General features: G+C 40.1%; 2 long non-coding RNA genes across 2 annotated transcripts; both read right to left on the bottom strand.

Annotated features, from left to right (window-relative positions):
• Nucleotides 1-17,522: 17,522 nt before the first annotated feature.
• Nucleotides 17,523-18,752, bottom strand: LOC124667057. Its single transcript, XR_006991140.1, has 3 exons — nucleotides 18,636-18,752; nucleotides 18,207-18,326; nucleotides 17,523-17,929 (listed from the first exon to the last, which is right to left on the bottom strand). It is a non-coding gene; the product is annotated as an uncharacterized LOC124667057 (long non-coding RNA).
• Nucleotides 18,753-19,309: 557 nt separating this feature from the next.
• On the bottom strand, nucleotides 19,310-20,251 carry LOC124667056. The gene is made up of 3 exons (XR_006991139.1): nucleotides 20,190-20,251; nucleotides 19,997-20,089; nucleotides 19,310-19,420 (listed from the first exon to the last, which is right to left on the bottom strand). It is a non-coding gene; the product is annotated as an uncharacterized LOC124667056 (long non-coding RNA).
• Between the last annotated feature and the right edge of the window lie 1,137 nt (nucleotides 20,252-21,388).

Raw genomic sequence — 21,388 nt, 5'->3', positions numbered from 1 at the left:
GTTGTACAGGAAATATTCTCGGAATTGGATGAAACAAAAGCCGAAGATCTTATTTTTCCGTAACGAAGACGAAGTCCGAAGGAGAGACGAAGGGGGCCACAGGGTGGCCAGACCATGCCTAGGAGCAGCCTGGCCTTGGACCGCGCCTAGGGGTGGTGTGGGGCCAGCTGGCCTCCACCGACCTCGCCCTTCCGCCTATAAGAAGCCTACCGACGCGTGAACCCTAAATCAATAAGCCTCTGTCCATGAAAGTTCTGTAGCTCCCCCGCCGCCGAAGACAAGATCCGGGGGACAGAAGTCTCTGTTCCGGCACCCTACCGGGACGGGGAATTGCCCCCAGAGTCATATCCATCGACTCCACCGCCATTTTCATCGCCATTGCTGACTCCCATGATGAGGAGTGAGTAGTTCTCCCCCGAGACTGAGGGGCTTTACCGGTAGCTATGTGGTCTATCTATTGATCTTTACGTGATCATGAGCTTTGTAATCTAGTTGAATAAGTAGATGTTATTCTTCAACTATTGTGCTACTCAAGTGGTTTTATTATGTGATCTCCGGGACACCTTGTCCAATGGTGTGAAGGTGACAGTGTGCACACCGTGTTTGTTTCTTATGCTTAATTTACAGAAATATTTATGAATTGTGGTGTCTAGTTAGTACCATTTTTGTATGCTCACAGTGACAGCATGGGGCGTCCATAGGTTGGGAATGCGAACTTTAAGGAATGCTTATGCAGCCCTACGCAGTGAATTTGTGTTTATTATCAAACCGGAGAGTGGTTCAGAGTAGCATAGTGAAGTAATAATATCTATGTATACAATTATGGCGGAAGAAGGCTGGTGACCGGGTGTATACGTGAGCACGCATCCATTGGTTGACACGTGTTGCATCTAGCAATCCATTGTTACCATCATTGTTTGGTTAGCAAACCACATCAGCACTAACAACACTTCCAAATCACATAGGACCCACCTTTTTGAATTCAAATAGTGGGCCAGATATACTTTCAAATCATGTAGGACCCACGCCAAGTACGCTTAGCGATGGATAAGACAACGTCAAGGCAACTGATCCAATTGACAAGAACCGGATCTCAACGCAGATCGTGTGGCATATAGAGGGTGCTCACATATACACATAGTCAATAAATCCCCTCTCTCAATTATGGTATCATTGTTGAGAGTGTCCACTAGTGAAAGTATGATCCCTAGGTCTTGTTTCCAAGCATCAAAACACCGTTTACAACTAGTTCTGCTACATGTTTGCTTGCTTCCATTTTTATTCAGATTGCAATTACTACTTACAATGATCCATATTACTTGTATTTCAATATCTCTTCGCCGAACTAGTCCACCTATACACCCGACAGTGTATTGGGTGTGTGATGGTGCTCCGATGATGATGCCAGACAATCTTGGTGGCGGTTCCTGTGGAAGCGGTTGGGAAACCCCAAGAGGAAGGTGTGATGAGCACAACATCAAGTTTTCCCTCAGTAAGAAACCAAGGTTTAATCGACCAGTAGGAGAAAGCCATGACTTCTGAAGGTGTTGCTAGCTGACTAGTGGAAGGTGCACTACCGGCGTCAGCAACAACGTGGAACCTGCACACAACACAACTATAATATTTTGCCCCAACTTACAGTGAGGTTGTCAATCTCATCAGTTTGCTGAACACTAAGGATTAGATGTATCGAGTGGAAAGACATCTTTGCAGTAATTAAAGAGAACATGATTGCAGAAAGTAAAAGAGCAGGATTGCAGTGGATGAATTTATCAGTGTAAAAGAAAGAACCGGGGTCCACAGTTCACTAGAGGTGTCTCTCCATAAAGATAAATAACATGCTGGGTGAACAAATTACAGCTGGACAATTGACAGAATACCGACCATACATGACAAGATGATTACTATGAGATTCGTTTGGGCATTAGAACATAATACAGAGACCGTAATCCAACTGCGTCTATGACTAATAATCCACCTTCCGGTTATCATCGGAACCCCTTCCAGTATTAAGTTGCAAGCAATAGATTATTGCATTAACCAATGTGTGTAAAGTAAACAATATAATCACCCTTGGATAAAATATTGTTGTTTTCCCCCTAGTAGCAACATCACATCTACAATCTTAGAAGTTATTGTCACTCTCCCAGAAAACTAGAGGCATGCACCTACTATCGAGCATAAATACCCCCTCTTGGAGTCACAAGCATCTACTGGTCAGAGTATCTACTAGCAATGGAGAGCATGTAAGATCACAAATAACATATGACATGAATATATAATCGACCTCAACATAGTATACAATATTCATCGGATCCCAACAAACACAACATGTAGCATTACATAAGAATGATCTTGATCATGTAGGACAACTCACAAGATCTAAACATGAGGCACAAATTGGAGAAGACAACCATCTAGCTATTGCTATGGATCCATAGTCCAGGGATGAACTACTCACGCATCACTTCGGAGAAGGGCATGGCGATGATTTCCCCCTCCGGCAGGGTGCCGGGAAGAGCTTCAGAACCTCCCAAGATGGGTTCTGCAATGGCAGCCGCGACGGAAAATTTCGTGGATGGAGGCTCGGGTATTCAGGGTTTTTCCGAGATCGTGAATAAATAGGCGGAGGGGCGATGTCGGTGGAGGCCAGGGTGGCCCATACCAGCCCTAGGCGCAGGCCAGGGCTAGGCCGCACCTAGGGCTGGCGTGGCCACCCTGCTGCCCCCCTTCGACTCCCCTCTAAAGTCTGTCTTCGTTACAGTAAAATATTGACTTCGGCTTTTGTTTCGTTCAATTCCGAGAATATTTCCTGTACAACTTTTCTGAAATACAAAAACAACAAAAAAACAGGGAACTGGCACTATGGCATCTTGTTAATAGGTTAGTGCCGGAAAATGTATAATAGTGCAACAAAGTATGAGCAAAACATATATGAATTGGTGTAAAACAAGCATGGAGCATCAAAAATTAAAGATACGTTTGAGACGTATCAGTGTGTTGGAGACACAAGAAACTTCTTGTATCGTAATTGCAGGCTTGCTTGAGAGGGATATCTTTGATCTCTACCTCCCTGAGTTCGATAAACCTTGGGTGATCCACTTAAGGGAAACTTTTTTTTATTCTACAAACCTCTGCACTTGGAGGCCCAACACTGTCTACAAGAATAGAAGCGTGTGTAGACATCAATCTCTTTTTACGGCGCCGTTACCGGGGAGGTAAGTTAAAAGGTACTCACATCCTTTGGCTACTAATTCTTTTAGTTGCTGGTGAGTGCTCGAAGTTATTTCCTTTAGATTCTGCAATTATATCTTTTTGTTTCTTGTTTTTATTTTCACTAGTTAGGCTTAATGGAAAACAACAACAAAAATTAGAGAGCTTTATAGTATTTATCTTGAGTTAAGATATGAGGTGTTTGAAGAAAAAATTAAAAAACCCATGGAACTTTATTTTCATGCTAACAACAATGTTATTAGTATGAATGCTTTGAATACTATTATTACTAATACTATGGAAAAGTCCAAGCTTGGGGAAGCTAGTTTTTATGATCTTTTTAGTCTCCCAGCTTTAAAGGAGAACATTTTCTCTGATGATATTTGATCTCCCATACGTGATAATTCTAATAATACTTGTGATATTTTAAATCAACCTACTGAAAGTATTTCTTTTAAAATACCTATGAAAATTGTTGAAACGGTCATGGATGAACGTTATGTAGGGGATGGAACAGTCCAACCAAGTGATCAGTTGAAACTTATAGAAGTTTGTGATTTGTTTAAAGTTGCAGGTTTATCAAGAGAAAATGTCATGAAGAAATTATTTCCATTGTCACTTAAGGATAAAGCAAAGGAGTGGTATCAGCTACTAGATGATCCTCATCATCTGGAGTGGAAGGAGCTTGAATTTCTCTTTGACTTTAAATTTTATCCTCCTCATGAAGTGCATATAGATAGGAATTATATTTATAATTTTCATCCTCATGATGGAGAAGGTATTGCCCAAACGTCGGGGAGACTGAAGTCACTAATGCTCAAATGTCCCACTCATGAGCTCCCCATTTTAGATGCTTTCAGGACAGTTTAAGGATTATCTAGATGCTTGTTTAGAGGGATCTTTCACAAGTAAGGAGGTTGAAGCTAAGTGGAATCTTCTTGAAGCAATTCAAAGTAATACCAAAGATTGGGATAACGACAAAGGTAAATACTCAGTAATAAACTATGAGTATGATTGCATTAAGTGTTTCACTGAAATTGCTAATTTTCAAGAGCTTAGTGCTAAATATGGTCTTGATCCTAAACTTATTGTTGATTGCTATAGAGCTTTTTCTTCTCATATTAATGTTCCTAAAGGAAATTGGGACATGTATCATGAACCTTATAAAGACATTTGCATGAAAAATGAAACTGATATTAATGATTGCAATACACATGCTCAAACTTGTGAAAGAACTATTTCTTATAAGCATGTTAATTTTTGTGGAGCACTTAGACCTTGTGAAAAGAATCAATTCGAAGAAGAATATTGTATCCATCACAGGAATGAAAAAACTAGAATGTGGGATAGGGTTTTAAATGATCTTGGTAAAAAAGTTTGTGATCTCTACTCTTTTGTTTGTGAACTTTGTTGTGAACTAGGTTATTTCAATTTTCAATGCTCATGCCATGATAATAGCTTTTCGAATCCAATGAGTACTGCAAGTTTGTATTATGATGACATGATCACTCCTAATCAGCATGATGAACTTACATTATTTTTGGTGTGTGAAGAGTTATCAAGGAAAACTTCTTTGGTAGATATGAGTGCTCTTGATATGAATATCATTCTACATGGATGTCATCTTTATTGTGTTGATAATTGCCATGCAAATAATTACATACAAAATATTGTAAAAGATGAAACTTTACCAAAAATATGACAGGACTAATATGTGTTTTGCTCTTATTAATGAAAAGGAGGAATCCTCCAAAGTTTTTTTCTATTGTTTCTGATAATAAATCAGGGTATGTGGAGAAGCTCCCTTTCAAGCTCTCCCTCCTAAAGAGAAGAATAAGAATAAGAAGAAGAAGAGAAGGAGGAGTAAAAGGAGAGAGGAAACGGTATTTTCCCCTAAACATGTTGCTCCTATTTTAGTTTTTGTTGATGAGTCTGAACTCGACGATGAGCCTATGCCTGTTACATATAGTAGTGACCATGATTAGGAAAAGCACACTACTTTTGATATAGAAAACCTCTTTGGTACCAATTCTGAAAAATGATGATGATAATAATTATTGTACTATTAGTACTATCCATGTTCCTTCCAATGATGATATGTTTACAAATGAACACACTTTTGAAGATATCTATTCTATTGCTTATGATGATATTATACCTCCAGTATATGATGATTACAATGATGAATATGATATTTTCAGTGCACCTACTATTGAGGAGAAAATTAATTATGATTACAATATGTCTCATATATTTGATGATTATGGTGATGAGAATAATATTGATAGCTATTTTCTTAAATTTGCTCCCACTACAGTTAATAAGAATGACTATGCTTATGTGGGGAGTAATAATTATTTTATCCATGCTGCTCGTGATAAGAATGTTTTATGTGATAGTTATATTATAAATTTTATTCATGATGCTACTGGAAGTTATTACGATAGAGGGAAACATGGTTTTATGTATCTCAACAATATTAAGTTTCACATCTCTATGTGAAAAATCTTGAAGTTGCACTTGTTTTGCTTTCCTATGCTTGTTGCTTTATGCTTACATGATTTGTTTCTTTACAAGTTTATTTTTCATAGTAAGTGGATTAGACTTTGTTTTATATTTGCTCCTTGATGCTCTCTTTTACTTCAATGCATATTTCTTATGTGAGCATCATCTTAAACTACCGCGCCTAGCTGAAAGGCGTTAAAGAAAAGCACTCTTGGAAGATAACCCATGTTTATTTCTGTAATTTTTATTTTTTTAAATCTTCGAAGTTATTACCTCTGTAATAACCTCTCTTTATCATTTTTATTTATTTCTATGCCAAGAATAGCCTCTAATAGGAAGAAAGTAAGATTTGGGGAAGTTGCTGTCCTGAAAACAGATTCTATGCTGTAACCATAAAAATTCGTATAAACAGACAGAGCTGAATTTGGAGTTGCCAATGTATGTGCATATGCCCCAGATTATTATCTAACTTTCTGTAGTTGAACACTTTTCGATCTGAGCAACATAAGACTTTCTAAAAAATCGACCTTACCTGCTGTTCTGTTTTGATAGATTTCCGCCACCATTTGTATTTGCCTCTTTATCTCTTTCTTTTTGAGTTCATTTGATCAAAGAGCTTTTTAAAGAGTTTGCTACAGTATCTAATTCTTTAATAGATGTTTGATATATGTTAGAACTGAACCTAAGTGGATTTGTTATTTTGATGTATTAACGCTACTAATAAGAATTGTGTGAAGTTTTGTATGAAGGAAGTTTTCAAGTGTAGGGAGAGAAGAATGATGTAATGAGATGAAGTATGGACAAAAGCTCAAGCTTGGGATGCCCCTACACTCCAAGAAATATTCAAGAGGTACAAGCATCAAAGCTTATGGATGTCCAAGGCATCCCCTCTTCATCAACAAAGCAACAAGTCATCTCTCTATGCGCTATATTTTTATTGCTTCATACGATATGTGTTGTTCTTGGAGCATCTTTATTTTTGTTTTTAGTTTTGTTTAGTTTTGTTTGATTTAGCATATGTTGGATCCAGGTATATTTGTTTTGGAGAGACACACGCTCCATTTTCATTGCATAGAACGCTCTAGTTTTCGCTCTTATTGTTCTGCGAGTGTTCTAGTTTTCTAGTACTGCGTTTAGCTCTTGGTTTTCGATTCTAATTTTTTCAGAGCAAGTTAGTATTATTTATTTATGTATGATTAGCTCTCTGGTCCATATTTATTTTCATCTCTGAGAGTTATTTCAAATAAGTTGATTGGGGTTGGAGACGAGTAAAATGTTTCATGCTTATAGTGATGCAAAAGGAAGCTTGTCTAAACTGTGGCATAGAGTTTGGCATGTCATGTTGGATGTTATTCTTGTCATATGCTTAGTATTTATTGTTGTAGTATAACTTGTCTCAAATAGCTGAGAGTGTATAATGTGCTATTGAAAGAATCATGTGTTGTTTCCATCATACAAACATAATATCGTGGTATTTTCCTTTGATACTTTACTGGGTTGATTTGGCACATGCTTATACCATGTTATGACTACAAACCAGTCAACTAAAGCCTCTATGATCATTTAGTTTTTGACTTGTAATATCACTTTATGCTTTGATTGATAATGTTTTGTCGCTATGCATGATTATGAACATTATTGCTCTCTTAGTTGGTCGCTCCCAGTTTTTTGCTAGCCTCCGTCTGTACTGAGTATGAACTCTACTCGTGCATCCAACCACCAATAATCAAAGTTTGCCAATTGTGTCCATCATATCTACCTAATAGCATTATTTCTATTCCAAGTATATTCATCATGTTTTTATTTATCTTCCAAATTAAATTTTGGCATGAGAAAATTAGTCAGTAAAGCTCTCACGAACTTGATGGCACATTTATTTTCTTGCACTTAATAAACTTGATCATTGTGACTATCTTATGAAATTTATATGTTTGCAAATTGCAAGCTGGGAGTTAGCACAACCATGCTTTCATGGGGAACGCTTTCAAACTTGCACTTATTCATATTTAGTTGATGTCATGTTCTTTTGTTTATGGATGCCTAGCGGTGCGAAATAAAATGGAAACCCGTAAGTCCATGGAGTTTGTATATGTGTCAGAGAAATCCCTGTGCCGCTAATCTAAGTTATGCATCATTCATGGTGGAAATTTACAGTGAACCATAATGAGATCTATGAAGCATTTTCAATAAAAAGATATACCCATAGTAAATAAAAAGATTGCTGAGATGCTCATTGTCTGTTTGTCTTGTCATTTTCGTATGGGAATGCTCCTATATCATGGGGCACGAGGTACCCCGTTGACGGTTCTCGGTGATACATTTATACTTACAATAACAAGAAGTTATTTGGGACCTAAGTTGAGTAGCATGAGGTTTTGGTACTTGTATTCAAGGGGCATGATATTTTCAACATATGATTTGTTAAGCATATAGCTTATATTTGCCATCACATTAACTTTAACCATTCAAGATGCTTATGATAGGGGCAATGAGAGCTCAAAGCTAATGAGTACCATACTTTTTGGAAGATTTATAAAACTAGTTAATCTTGCTTACTCTGCAAAGAGTCTCTCTTTTACTTTTATGTTGAGTATTCATCTTCTGCTTTATGCACCAATTAAGAGAGCATAGTTGTCATTCTTAGTGCAATGTGTATAGTCCCAAAATTATTATTGATTGATTCATGATTATGCTATTGCTTGTTCTTAAATTACTTGTATCTAGTCACCCTTTGAACTTTAAAGGTGTCCTAGCATTTATGTTTTGCTACTTCATAAATAACATGTTGAGTATAACTTTGCTATTGTTTCTCCATGTTCATAAATAAACAATTGCTTTCAATGCAGAATTATCCATGATAGTTAGTTTGAGTTACATCTCATGTTATAACATAATTGCTAAGTTATATTGTTAGAATTATATCTATCATGCCTATGTTTAGAGTACTTTGATCCCAGCTCACAATGCTTTTACAATAACTTGATCAAGATTGTGTTGGTTGCATGTCACCTCAAAAATTATCTTTGTTATCTCTTACCTACTCGAGGACGAGCAAGAGTTAAGCTTGGGGATGCTGATACGTCGCAAACGTATCTATAATTTTTGATGCTTCATGCTTGTTTTACACCAATTCCTATATGTTTTGCTCACACTTCGTAGCACTTTTATACTCCCTCCGTTCCTTTCTATAGTCCTATAGATTTTTGGCATATGTTTCAGAATATAAGGCTGTAGCTTGGTTTTTTTCAATTACCCCCTCCACCATTCAACTCCCACACGACATGCATGAAAATAAATCCATACAAAATAGGAAACAATTAATTGAGATTCCTAATGCATGACCCTAATGATTGCTTAGATTTATGAAGCAATGTTTTTCTTTCCTTAATATAATTAAACCTGGCTGCACACATATGGAGAGTCAACCAGAGAGATTTGTGGGATTTGTTACGGTAAGTTAGGAAGTTATCGATTCCCTAATTTTACTCCGATCTCAAATCGTTCAGCCAGAGGGTCTTGTGTAAAAAATAGTCTTGCGCTAATTTTTGTGCCAAAAAACTATAGGCACTAAAATGGAACGGAGGGAGTATATTTTTTGACACTAACCAATTGACAAGATGCCATAGTGCCAGTTCCTTGTTTTCTGCTATTTTGTATTTCAGAAAAGTTGTACGGGAAATATTCTCGGAATTGGACGAAACAAAAGCGGAAGATCTTATTTTTCCGTAATGAAGACGAAGTCCGGAGGAGAGACGAAGGGGAGCCACAGGGTGGACAGACCATGCCTAGGTGCGGCCTGGCCCTGGCCCATGCCTAGGGGCGATGTGGGGCCACCTGGCCTCCACCGACCTCGCCCTTCCGCATATAATAAGCCTCCCGACGCGTGAACCCTAAATTAATAATCCTCCATCCACGAAAAGTTCTGTAGCTCCGCCGCTGCCGAAGACAAGATCTGGGGGACATAAGTCTCTGTTCCGGCACCCTGCCGGGACGGGGAATTTCCCCTGGAGCCATCTCCATCGACTCCACTGTCATCATCATCGCCGTTTTTGACTCCCATGATGAGGAATGAGTAGTTCTCCCCCGAGGCTGAGGGCTTTACCGGTAGTTATGTGGTCTATCTATCTCTCCATGAATGATCTTTATGTGATCATGAGCTTTGTAATCTAGTTGAATAATTAGATGGTATTCTTCAACTATTGTGCTACTCAAGTGGTTTTATTATGTGATCTCCGGGGACACCTTGTCCAACGGTGTGAAGGTGACAGTGTGCACACCGTGTTTATTTCTTATGCTTAATTTACAGAAATACTTATGAATTGTGGTGTCTAGTTAGTACCATCTTTGTATGCTCAAAGTGACAGTGTGGGGCGACCATAGATTGGGAATGCGAACTTTAAGGAATGCTTATGCAGCCTACGCAGTGAATTTGTATTTATTATCAAACCGGAGAGTGGTTCAGGGTAGCATAGTGAAGTGATAATATCTATGTATTCAAGTATGGTATCATTGTTGAGAGTGTCCAATAGTGAAAGTATGATCGCTAGGCCTTGTTTCCAAGCATCGAAACACCGTTTACAAGCAGTTTTGCTACATGTTTACTTGCTTCCATTTTTATTCAGATTGCAATTACTACTTACAATCATCCATATTACTTGTATTTCACTATCTCTTCGCAGAACTAGTGCACCTATACACCTGACAAGTGTATTAGGTGTGTTGGGGACACAAGAGACTTCTTGTATCGTAATTGCAGGGTTGCTTGAGAGGGATATCTTCGACCTCTACCTCCCTGAGTTCGATAAACCATGGGTGATCCACTTAAGGAAAACTTGCTGCTATTCTACAAATCTCTGCACTTGGAGGCTCAACACTGTCTACAAGAATAGAAGCGTGCGTAGACATCACGCTTCTTCAGGAACCAAGCCCTGGTGTCGTCATCGATAGTGGCCAAGTTCGCCAGCATGATCATTGTGTCCTCTGCTCGAATCTTGGCCTCGTTGTCTGATACGTCCAAAACGTATCTACTTTCCCGAACACTTTTGCTATTGTTTTGCCTCTAATTTGTGTATTTTGGATGCAACTAACACGGAATAACGCTGTTTTCAGCAGAATTGCTCTTGTGTCTCGTTTTTGTGCAGAAATCTAACTTTCAGGAAAATCCTCGGAATTTATGCGAAAGGTCCTATTTTTCCAGAAGATTGATGGAGCCAGAAGGGCAAGCCAGGTGGAGGCCCGAGGGCCCCACACACTAGGCCGGTGCGGCCCAGGAGGGGGGCGCGCCGCCCTATTGTGTGGCCGCCTCGACTGGCCCCCGACGCCCTCCTTCGGACTACTTAACGCATTCGACCTAAAAACGCACGGGGGGTTAGTCGAAATCGCCAGAAACCATCCAGTACGCCGCCACCGTCGCGAAACTCCGTCTCGGGACCAGAAACTCCGTTCTGGCACTCCGCCGGGACGGGGAATTGGAGGAGATCATCGCCATCATCACCACCGACGCCTCTCCATCGACCAGCCATGTTTCCCCCATCCATGTGTGAGTAATTCCCCCGCTGTAGGCTGAAGGCGATGGTAGGGATTGGATGAGATTGGTCATGTAATAGCATAAGATTGTTAGGGCATAGTGCCTAGTGTCCGTAATTGGTACTTTTATGATATTGTTGCAACTTGTTATGCTTAATGCTTGTCACTAGGGCCCGAGTGCCATGATCTCAGATCTGAACATGTTATCAATTCATGATGATATTCATTGCTTTATGATCTTACACTGCAAGTTGTATACACGTATTGTTGTCCGGAACCCGAGGCCCCAAAGTGACAGAAATTGGGACAACCGGAGGGGAAGGCGGTGATATGAGGATCACATGTGTTCACGGAGTGTTAATGCTTTGCTCCGGTGCTCTATTAAAAGGAGTGCCTTAATTTTCAGTAGATTCCCTAGAGGCCCGGCTGCCACCGGCTGGTAGGACAAAAGATATTGTGCAAGTTTCTCATTGCGAGCACGTACGACTAAATATGAAACACATGCCTATTGATTGATTAGTACTTGGATACCGTTTTATTATTATCTCGCAAATGCCACGCTTGATTGTTACATGAGTTTCTCTCATCCATGCAACGCCCGTTCATCCATCCCTGTGCCTACGGTATTTTAATCCTCGCTGTTTACTATAATCACTACTGCTGTCTTTGTTACTCTGCTGCTTGTTATTTCACTACTCTGCTACTGCTATAAAACTGTTACTATCGATAAACTCTTGCGAGCAAGTCTGTTTCAGTGCGGCTGAATTGACAACCCCGCTGTTAAGGCTTTCAAGTATTCTTTGTCTCCCCTTGTGTCGAATCAATAAATTGGATTTTACTTCCCGCGAAGACTGTTGCGATCCCCTATACTTGTGGGTCATCATTGTCCATCTTTTTGGCCTCCACGTCTGCCCTTTTGGCCTCGACGTCCATCCTTTAGACCTCATTTGCCTCTTTGGTGAGGTTGAGGTAGATGGTAGTAGAGGCCTCCTTTTTCCAGGCGTATCTTCTCGTCCCTTCTCGTCTGGACGAGCCCGGGGGAGCGATGCCGATGATCCTCTCTTGCTTGACGTAGAGCATGGCCTCCGCGATGCTGGGAGGAAGGCCAACCTGGGTGTTGGATTTCGCCTGCATTTCCCAGGCAATTGGGTGGCCACTCTCACCTGCTGTGTGACTTCCGCCACGTCTTTCTTCTCCTTCAGATTTCTACGCCTGCCCCGTCGTTTCACGGCCTCTATGCCTTTCTCCTCCTTCTTTAGCGCCTTCTTTAGCGCCTTGGACTTTGTTTCGTGGCCGCTGGTGGCGGCACGCTTTGAGCCCGCGGGAGATGCGGTCTCCAACGGCATCTCATGGTGGCTGTGGTGGTTTGCTCGGATTTCATGGCGGCTACGGCGAGGAGCACGCCCATCGCATGTTGGGGTGTTGGAGTCGCCCAAATTCGATTTTTTTGGGACAATGAGTAGCTTCTTGTGGGAATGTAAGCGGCGGCTGCGCCATTGGCATGCGGGCTCAGAGCACCGGTAACGCGGTGCGACCAAGCAGACGCAAACGCGACACATATTTGGGCCGCGTTTGCACCTCGATGGATAGCTCGGTCACTATGCACCACTGGGCCTGGGTGCAGGTGCATATTTTGATCGTGTGGCCCGAAACGGTCTCCCCATGTCCGTTTTTATCGGGCCGTTGGAGAAGCCCTTAACGAACATGGCTAGACTCAATTTGGTGCCGATGGGAGATGCGACCCACTGATTTTTTCGCGTGGTGAAAGATTGGTTTGGGCTCGATATTAGGATTTACTAGATTTAGATGTGCGCCTTGGCGCACGGTCCCGTGAAATTCGTTCCAATTTACATTTTATATATCGATGATAAAAATCAGGCACGGAAATGATAATAGTTTTGATAAATCAAACCGAATCACAAACGGAGTAGCAAATGCTTATTGACAAAGCCCATACAAAGCTTATGATGATTGTATTTTCGCCAGGTCAATATATTTGACAGCTTTTACACATGAAGAATCCCCGATGTTTCATAGTTCTTTTGACTTTATTACAAACACCAAAGGTACAGAGAAGATCACTCCGCTGGTAGCGCAGAGGTGTTAAACAGAACAGTCACACAAATTTAGATATATTCGCATAGCTCAAGATGGAATTCATCCTTTGAAACGCCAAGTTCTTCTAGTATAAGATTGAGTAATATTCAAAAAGGGATCTTGATTATCCTCTGAGTTTCCTACAGGTGGAAGTATGTGTGTAAATATTCAAAACAACCCTAACCATGTTTCTGTTCAAAGGTTTGTACTGTAAATTGTAGAGAAAAGCAAAAAAGTCGTGTACTGGTGTAATTGCCGCAATATGTAAGTAACATAAGTCCAAGCAGTAGATAGAGAATGGAGTTTAAATGATCTATAAACAGATCTTGAGTAGTAACCATAATTCTAGTAGCACAATTTGACCAGAAAACAAAATGTGATGAACCTACGATTGGTTTTCTACTATAACCAACAAAGACATGCAACTACACCAAAATATGTTACTGAGTAGACGATTGAGTTTTAACATGGGCTTAACCTTATAAGACAAGCTCATGTGAAGTCAAACTATTTACTAACTCCACATCTTTAGGAATGGAAAACATAGATATAGTAAATGGAGGTATATTCATTAGTGCACAGTGAAAATTAGTTAGTTGCAATAAATAAAGTTTTTACATCTAAGACAACATCATTAGTACATGTGAGAAATGTTGGCTAGGCAAGTGAGTGTTCATATAATAGGGTAAGAACAAGTTAATCTAGGAAGTAATGCGCTCTTAAGGGTTTACCTGAGCAAGGGTCCATAACTGATCCCTCGACAGTGTAGCTCAGGTGGGTACAATCGCTCCCTTTATTGAAATGGATGATTAGCCTGTAGCATTAAGAATAACTTAAACATAGCTGATGTATGCAATACACCTAATCTGGCCATGAGATAAGCAAGATAACATCTTCCTGGAAAATCGTATGCATAATTAGGCAGGTATGAAATCAGCTAGAAACAACAGTAATGATGTGTGACAAAGCCTGAATCTAGCAAAAGTTAAAGGTTACGACAACTATGAAATCATGATGTGTAACTGAGTAAATAAATCAAGATAAGATGGTGTACTATACAAATAGCTCATTTAAGGCAACCATAAATAAAACATATTTATTGCATCATTGTCACTAAAATTGCAAACTTGGACACTGAATTTCTAAATCGAAAAATCAAACAACAAATACACTTTGTGACCCGGTCCCAACCTTGTCCGGATTGCCTACAACAAAGAGTACATATAGTTTCAGCCATGGTTTTAAAAGCCTCGCTCGTCAAGCCCCCCCCCCCTCCGCTTTGCAAAAAGGGCCGCTTTAGGCACCTAGGTGTCCAAAGCGCCCGCCTAGGCGTCCTTAAGGCGCCAAAGCACCCTCCCTCCTTAAGGGGCCAAGGCATCGCTTTGTAAACCATGGTTTCAGGACCAGTTTTTTTTTTAATTCTTGGGCGTAACCTGGTAAATGAAGTGATGCAATGAAAAGTAGTCTATAAGTAAGCATAGCTGAAAGAAGAACCAAAGCTATTTTGTTTAGTTGATACCTCGTATCAAGCTCCAAGCATCCAAATGCTTGTCTACAATGTTACAATTGTCTCTGTGTTTTTCTATAAAAGGAGAGGGATATATTCAACACATGAATAGCTAGCCATCTCTTTAATCCATCTACAAACTGGTAAGTGGTTCTTCAATACAAAGCCACTACTTTATAAGCCAATATATACATTTTGGGATTTTACCTGGCCCATACCTCCTTTGCAAGTGAAATCTTCAAAGGAGGAACCAATCTTTATAAAAGGCAACTACCCAGACATATCAAATTATAACATTTACTACATAATATAAGTCAGCAAGAGATTTATCTGTAGAGCACTAATTCTTCTAGCAAATAATACATTTATGTTTGTCCCCATTTAGAGAAAATAGAATTTTGTCCCCATTTAGAGAAAATAGAATATGTTGGATAATTTCTCAGGTCAAACTCTAAGGTGTCAGGAAAAATTAACCAAAGAGTCTTAGCAATATCACATTCAAAAAATAGATGATTCACACTTTCAAACTCGAAATATAACATACATGTGTTATCATTAACAGTTTGCCGAATAGCCAAGTTATCTCTGTTAAAAAACTTATTATGAAACAACATCCAATGAACAGGGTATTCACTATGCATCTTTTTATTTGGAAGTGAATATACTAAGTAAGAATCCCTAGGACTTCCATCTATAAAAAATTAACAGAATATACTTACCAAATAACACATATATCGTGCGTCCAACCTTTTGCATATGCACATGAGGAGTACAAAAGGAAAGAGAATATGGAGTAATCGAGCAAGCAAGCTTGAGCAAGTAAAGAAAGTAGTAGCAAACCTTCATTTTCAGTAAACTTCAGATGACCACATGTTATTGGCTTCTTCGATTACAGATATGCATCAGAGTATGTTTTTAGAGACTACAAGCCTCCTCCTAAATCTTCCACCGTGTTTCAGATTTGAGACACATGGCTCTGCACTATTTAGAACATAGTGTTCGTTATCTACATTAAAAAAAGGAATCAGGAGTAAGGGACCAACATTTTATGTACATATAGAGGAATAGAGCATGTCAATTGGTCAAAGCTGTCAAACAACGAAGCAGTTGTATTTAATTTTTTAAGGAACCGCTAAAGATAAATGTACTCAAAGATATTCAATAGTTCAAATGTGACACTGGATTTAATAGCGAGGCTAGTGAAAAATGGATCAGCGAGTGAGTTCACGAGTAAAACTCTTGGTAGGTGAATAAATCTATCAACTATTGTCTCTACTCTTGATGTAGTTGCCTAAATTAAGTGTCAAAATAAATTACCTTAGAAGTGATCACCCGAGAGATGAAAAAAGTAGGAGAAGAAGAGTGGTTGGGTGAGGCGCTCAATCCTCGTTTGGAGCACAAAACTATTGAGATAGGAGGTGGGGCGTACGTACCAGACAAGCTTGGCAGGTTGTGAAAGAGTGTGTGTGCATGGTTTACTTCCTTGCATGGCCTCCATTGCAGTTGGTTGTCCAGGATTCAAATATGTATGGCTTGAGACTAATGGCAGATTATATTGAACACCCTAAGGATCACCCATTATTTTCTATCTCATCATGACATTAGGCTGTGAAAGAGAAGGACATCAAGATTTCTCGTGTTTGCTCCACTAATGTCCTCAAGATTCTGATTTGCTAATAGATTCACTGAAGCACTGTCATTGTAACCTTGCCCCCTGTAAGGTATAGATATAATTCCGGTCATGTCACATGTCACACAAGATGCTACCTGACCAGTATATTAAAGAAAAAGAAAGTCTCTTAGGCTTTGTATCTATGTGGTCTACACCTTCAGATTCCTCCACAACAGGCAACCCTAAATTGTAAAGAGCAAAAAGATAGGAACTATGGCTTGTTGCACGCTCGTCCACATAAAGGCCTACATGTAGCTCGGCCTTCATTTGTCCAATCCCGAAACCATATCTCTTATATAGTTATACAACTGCTGTCACGGTGGCATAGTATTAAACACCAAAGTTTGATTTCAATATAAAGCAGGCCACGTGCCTTGCCACACACACAAGATCTAATGTACTTAGCTCCAGTTTTCCAACCTGAATTGTCGATATTAATATAGCGTAGTACTTGTTATGTGCAATTTGAATGAATGTGAGCATGCTACTATGTTGTTATATAGCCAGCCTATTTATATTTTGTTAGATCAAAACTACATGACATATAAGTCGACAGGTAGATATCCATTATATTAGGTAATAGGTAGATTTGATTTTTGTTCACTATTTTTCCTTTCACATAGTGTGCACTCAAATCTGTATTAGCCCCCAATGGACCAAATATTTGGCACATAGGCAAAGGACTATTAAAATGTGTAGATAGAATAATAGCAACTATTCAACTCATGTTTTGCACACGAAACTGACATCATGGGGCTGCAATTTTAATTACATATTTTAGGCAAGCATAGGCCATGGGGATAAATAATCTGAATTATTAGAGTCAGGGGGGCACCTGGTTGTTGGTTGATGAAGCAGATCACGTTGTTTCGTCGCCAAGGGCACTGTCAGTGCTCATGATGGAGTGCATGGCCCTTCTCGCGACCATTGCTACAGAACCGGCATATATTTTGCCGAGGAAGAAGAGGGGCAATTTAGTGTTGTAGGTAAAAGAAAAGGCAAATCACAGTTGGCTCGATAGATTTACTTGCTATTCAAATAGCATAGTTCATACAATAATTTAAACTAAATTTTAAATATGAGTTGATTCGTAGGTGCAGAATGGAATTCTAACTCTAGACCTGTTCTTTAGAAGACACACTATTATGCAAACTTGAGCATGGAGTGACCTTCCATTGGTTTGAATACGTATTTCGCTTGTCAGATTATTTTTTGGAACATAGCTTTACTGCATTAGGTCATACTGTTACTAATATTCCCTGAACAACCCTCCAAAAGTAGCTGGTATAGCTGAACTGGCAATGCTGGAAAGCATCAACCCCATAACCATGATCTAAGAAACAACAGATTCATCAAAAAACCAGGATTTGCTGCAGGAGGATGCCGTCTGGACGAGCTCAACACACAGTCTGCAGCCAAGAAGACGATCCAAAGAAACTACTGTAATTAGTCACAAAAATGCAGGAGTGGCTATTCTAGTAAACAATCAGAAAACTAACTAAATTATATTAGCACACAATAGGAAATCTGTGCTAGTGTAAGATGGAAAACAATATCTAAAAGAATACATTTCACGGTTTTAGTAGTATGCACACTCCCTTTCATGGTACAGCAGTAATACATTTCAGTCAATACAACAAATAGAAAAATAAATAGATATTACTCTGCTAACAGTAAATTACTAACCGGTCAAAGTGAGTATCCCAACGTGTTTAGCTGCGCCATTCCCTGGATTCCAGCCTTTTCGCTGGGATGATGGAATTTACATGTAGCCCCAAACTTGCATGTTCCAATCTTCAGATAGTACTAAACGAAAAACATTGAGAAATTCCATCAGTTAAACATTGTCTAGGATGACATAAACATGATAAAAATGTACCGCTCCTAGATTGCAAGATAGAATCTACACATGTCCCTTTTACGGGAAATGGCACTCCAAGATTGTGATAATCATTCTAGCAAAAACTGAAGCTAATCACCTAGCGGTTCTTTTGTTGCCGTATAAATGTTAAGATGAAGTTAACTAATGGAAAGCATAATTGTCTCTTTTATGATTTCTTTGCACTACTTCAAAGCGAAATAATTAGGACAGGTTTGTGGTCTACTTTTGTTTACCTTCATTCATGTATCCAACAACGCCATCAGCAAAGCTCCATCCATCGAAGGCTAAACTGAACCAAAGACTCTCAAGTTTAGTAGACTTATAGTGAGCAAACACATTATATTCGTTATCTCTATGCCGAAAGCCAAGGCGTCATCCCCTCTGATGAGGTTTGGACGCAGCACGTGCTCCTCCTACTCAATGCCAAAGAGGGCAAAGAGGAGGAGCAGCAGCGATGCTAGCGATCAAGCCTTCCATACAGATCAATCCATAGTACAAACTGACTATCGAGCGGAAAATAACAAAAACAGTTGGATATTATCTCTGGGAGAAATTTCAGGTTTCCCTATGATATTTACATATTACTTTCTTTATTTTATAAGCACCGTAATATTTAGCTAACAGAATACAGGGGCCCTCCAGGCTGCAGCACATGTTAATGGACTAACATGCAACAGATCATGATTCCTGTCACCAAAAAATTTGATTGAACCAAAAAATAAGGACCTTACCATGGTATGATGAACCACAAACTGTGCACAAGTAGATTAAACGATTGTCATCTGGGACAGATCTAGAATCCCAAAATAGAAGTCTAGTAATATCTAGCTTCATCTTCTAACAATATCTGATAAATATAGGTGCAAACGAACAATTCTTTGCCATCCATCACTTCTTGGAGATCTCATAACTCTTTCATAGTTAGAACTGAGCTCAATTTTTGAATCCATCAAGCCATAAACCTGTGAAGCATGACTTTTAGACGACATGAAAGTTTTCGCAATTAATGAGTGACCAGCTGGAAGGAAATTCTTCGCGGTTAATAATGTGATGAAATGAAATCATGTGTTAAATAATATGGCATATAAAAGTCTAGCCAACTCTTCTAGCAAAAAACTAATTTTCTCACGCAATTTTATCAATGATAGCTTGCACATGCTAGTGCCACATGCGAGATAGAAAATATACTACACATTCAAGTCACACACATGTGAGTGAGGTAATATCTTGTACAAGCAAGTCATGTTTATATGCATATAAATTTCAGAGATATAAATATTACATGGATTAATCTTCCGCTATAACCTGATTGGAATTTTCATCAACACCTTGTAGGAAAAGATAAAACAAAATCTGAATATACAAAGATGGCAACACAAAGGGCTGCTAACAAAGAAGCTTTAAACAAGATGGCTAGTAGAAATAGGAACATACAACGAAATCCAAAATATAACCATGCCAACATCAATTTGCCACATGAATATGACTTAAGTAGCCTGCGAAGTAGATGGTACTCTTTGTAATTCTGCAGCTATATCAACATCAAAGCAAGCGCCGAAACATGTATTACGAGACAAGGAAATACAAATTTTACCATTCATAAGTAAGATATTACTGAACTCTTTCTGTTGGGCTTCTCAAATCTGAATACTTGGTTCAGAAATTAACCAACATGGAGCACAATTACCTGAAAAAATATCATGACAAGTAAACAATATTTCAATCCACACTACCATGTCATACAAAGCTATGCACTGACAGCTAGAAAGAGGTATCTGAAAACATACTCATACTGATTGTTCCTGCTGCATGATGGTCTTGCCATTATCGCGCCAGAGGATGATGGAGAGAAGCACAATTACCTGGGAAAATATCATGAAGAGTACACAATATTTCAATCCACACTACCATGTCATACAAAGCTATGCACTGACAGCTAGAAAGAGGTATCTGAAAACATACTCATACTGATTGTTCCTGTTGCATGAGGCTACGAGTTCCCTTACCTGGCTTGTGCTGGTCGAGGACGACCTTGGCGGCCTTGAGGGAAAGGGTGAAAGGGAGGGGCTTGAAGGATGACTGCGCGAAGCGGAGGCGGCGCTGCTCCCGATGAGGATAATGACGCAAGATCAAGGTGAATCTCGAGGTGCTACCAGCGCCGCGCGCACCTTCGTGGGCCGCACAACAATATTCCAGATAGAAGCTGAACCAACATGCACCCAAAAGATAAAAGAAGTAGAGCAAAGTATGTTGCCACCAGTACTGACGGGACCATTAGTATAGACGTACAGTTGGCAGCATGAATGGTCCATAACCAACAATCAGCAGAAATATGAAGGAATAATCTCAAAGCAATATTGAATTGTACAATCAGAAAAATACCCTGGGCAGATTGATATGCTACACACAAAATATATAATACGGTCAGAAAAATGCCTTGATCCTAGACAACAGACATCCAGAGCAGCAGCAAAAGGCTCGCAGTAGTTAACTGCCGATGCGGATCTGCGCTGGGAACATAAGCTTGAGCGCGTAGATGGGGTGGAACTCGAGGGTCGCCCCTGCCCCTAGGTTCGCCCGAGACCTGTCACTCCGACAGATGGTGAACGCCGCCACCGTGACGCCTTGCAGCTGCGGGAATCTACGAAGTAATCGAACTAAACAAAGGAGGACTGCGCATCATACACCGTAGTCGCCGGAGGGATGAGTCCGCCATCGCCGTCTGAGGGTGGAGCTCGAGCAGGGTGCTAGGGGCGCGAGAGCGCACGTCGACGGCCTGGTGGCGCCCTTCCTGCGAGCCTCGTCGTCGTGCTCGGCGGCCCCCTCGTCTCGCGCCGTCCTCCCAGCTTCCTCCTCCCGATCGCGCGACCAGCGCCGCTGCTCGCACGCCTCCGCGCAACTGCATCCGGCTCGTGGCGGAGGAGATAGGGCAGGGATTGGCGGAGGTGGGCGGCAACTCATGGGGATAGGCTAGGGTTCCTACGGG

The sequence above is a fragment of the Lolium rigidum genome, chromosome 6, assembly GCF_022539505.1.
Source record: "Lolium rigidum isolate FL_2022 chromosome 6, APGP_CSIRO_Lrig_0.1, whole genome shotgun sequence".
In the NCBI taxonomy this organism is placed as follows: Eukaryota; Viridiplantae; Streptophyta; class Magnoliopsida; order Poales; family Poaceae; genus Lolium; species Lolium rigidum.
Note: the sequence above shows the minus strand (reverse complement) of the source record. Positions and strands in the feature narration are given on the sequence as shown.